Below are 2495 nucleotides of genomic sequence, written 5' to 3'. Positions count from 1 at the left end.
CCGGCTGGGACAACCGCGGTCGCCGCTGGGGGCACAGCAGCGAGACCGGCGGCGTTCCAGATCCGGGCCCCTTCCCCACCCCGACGGACCCACGACCGGCGCGGCACGGGACGGGACCGCGACCCCCCCCCCACGCACAGCCCGGGCGACCCCAAGACCGCGTGCGGCGCGAGGGAGCTCCCCCAGAGGGACCGCGGCGGCCACGGCCCTCAGCGCGAGCTCTCTCCTCTCTCCCATTCTCGCGGGCGGCGCCACACACCCCCCCGCCCCGGCGCCGGCCCCCTTCCTCCCCCGACACACACCCAACACACACCTCCTCCCCCACGTCCCGCACACGCGCCACCGCCGGGCGGACCCGGCGGGGCGGGGGCGGGGGCGGGGACGGGGCAGGGGTGATGCCAGGCAGGAGGCGGGGACCAGGCAACGAGGCGGAGGAGGGGCCACCGTGTCTGCACTTAGGGGGACGGAGGGCCCGGCGGCCGAGCCGACCCCTCCCCACCTGAGGACCGAGCCCACAGGCGGGCAGGGCAGGCACCAGCAGAACGGGCCCTGCAAGGGAAACCCCCAGCCGCGCCAACCCCCAAGGGCGAGAGACCCCAGGGGCAGCGATTGATCGTCAAGCGACGCTCAGACAGGCGTAGCCCCGGGAGGAACCCGGGGCCGCAAGTGCGTTCGAAGTGTCGATGATCAATGTGTCCTGCAATTCACATTAATTCTCGCAGCTAGCTGCGTTCTTCATCGACGCACGAGCCGAGTGATCCACCGCTAAGAGTCGTACGAGTTTGGATTGTTAAGGGGGGGGTCAACGCCCAGAGGGGAGGCCCCCCCCCCCTGGCACGGCACATTCCCCAGAGGGTGCCTCCGGCCGGGCCAGTCAAGACAGACAAGACCACACTCCGAGAAGGTCGGAAAGGTTGGACAACAGGGCGTCCGGCCACCGCCCCCCAAGCGAGGGGCGAGCCCGGACAACCCCACAGGCGCCCAGGGGGTTCCCACCTGGCCCCCCCCACACACACCGAGGACGCGAGGCAACACACGCGCCCGCCACAGCCCAACGGCCGCTGGGTAGCCCCCTCCCAGCAGCCACAAGGACCGTGGCGCAGCGCGCGGCAACCCCGGCCCCAGGGCGGGGTGGGCAGCGGGGTCTGGGGGAGAAGGGACTCCTCCTCCCCACGGGCCCAACCGCCCCGACCCAAGGCGGACGGGCGACCCCCAAAGGGTCTTTAAACCTCCGCGCCGGGACGCGCTAGGTACCTGGACAGGGGGTGGGGGACAGGCGAGGCAGGGGAGGGGACGATGCCCCAGGCCACCGCCTCGACACCAAAACCCCGGCCGCAGCCAACCGCCACAGGGCACAAACCCCGACGCTGCCGGCCCGTGACGGGGGAAGGCCCGCCGGGTGCCGCCACCGGCCCCCCCGCCACCACCCGGCGACACCACCCCACCCACCCACAAGCCACCGGGGCGGACCGGACCCCCTTCTTGCTTTCCAAGACACCCCCCCAGACCACCTACCCCCCCCCCGCCGTCCCTCCCCGCACCCGCGACCCAGGCCCCCTTCTCGCCACGGAGGGCAAGGGGGCTGCGGCGGGCAGCGGGGCACGAGCGGGCAAGGGCGCGCGAGGGTGGGGCAACGGAGGCCGGGAAGGAGAGGAGCCGGACCCGGGCCCGAGGCCTGGGGCAGGGCCGGGGAGGAGAGACGCGGAGTGGGTGGGCGGAAGTCCGAGCGGACATCCGACGGACCAAGAGAGAACCGTCCAGGGCGGGCGGCGGGACACGGCAGACGACGGCGGGCGCGCCCCGTGAGAGCCAAGGCTCCGAGGCCCCCCGGGGAGGGGCGGACCCGACCCCGGAAAGGCGCCACGGGGGGGGACCCGCCGGCGCACCGCAACGTCCCGAGACGCGGCGAGGGCACCGTGCGGGCGGCGGCGCGGCGACCGGGGACGACCGGCGCCGAAGGCGATGGCAGGGGGCACGCGCCCCCCCCACCAACCCCTCTACCCGCCCTCCGCGGGGAAGGCGGGGCGCGGGAGGGCGGGGACAGAGGACAAGGCGCGCCGAGGGGCGGCGGGGGACGCGGCGGCAGCGGCGGCCCCAGGCGGGGAAGATGGGGGGCGGAGCCCGGAAGGGACGACAAGGGGGTGGGGAGAGACCGGCTGAAGGGAGGGAGGACAGGGACAGGCACAGGGCCCACCCCTCTCTCTCGCCCCCCGCCGTTGCACCACACCCCCTTTTCCTCCGGGCGACCGCCGCCCATTTCCACCACACCGAGGCCGCTGCCGCAGCGCTCCCGCGCGCCTCTGGGCGCCCCCTTTTCCTCTCTCCCTTCAACAACCCTTCTTCCCCCGCACACGCGCTTCTCGCTCTCGTCCCTCGCGACCAGCGGGCCGGCACCGCACCGGCCCGCCCGCGCCGCACGGGTGAACACTTCGCGAGCTGACGGGGCCCCGACCGGCCAAAGCCGCCGCCGCGTTCTCGTTAATGATCCTTCCGCA

General features: G+C 74.4%; 2 non-coding genes across 2 annotated transcripts in view; both read right to left on the bottom strand.

Moving 5' to 3' along the window:
- Nucleotides 1-621: 621 nt before the first annotated feature.
- Nucleotides 622-774, bottom strand: LOC135363525 (5.8S ribosomal RNA). The gene has a single exon (XR_010409209.1). It is a non-coding gene; the product is annotated as a 5.8S ribosomal RNA (ribosomal RNA).
- Nucleotides 775-2479: 1705 nt separating this feature from the next.
- The window catches only part of LOC135363526 (18S ribosomal RNA), a 1869-nt gene continuing 1853 nt past the window's right edge, over nucleotides 2480-2495 (bottom strand). The window contains exon 1 of the ribosomal RNA XR_010409210.1: nucleotides 2480-2495. This exon is cut by the window's right edge and continues 1853 nt beyond it. This is a non-coding gene — a ribosomal RNA (18S ribosomal RNA).

The sequence above is a fragment of the Mirounga angustirostris genome, unplaced genomic scaffold (assembly GCF_029215605.1).
Source record: "Mirounga angustirostris isolate CCGP_5_RB_7025 unplaced genomic scaffold, mMirAng1.0.hap1 SCAF_477, whole genome shotgun sequence".
Lineage (NCBI taxonomy): Eukaryota > Metazoa > Chordata > Mammalia > Carnivora > Phocidae > Mirounga > Mirounga angustirostris.
The sequence above is the reverse complement of the archived record's forward strand: the minus strand, read 5'-3'. Positions and strand labels throughout refer to the sequence as shown.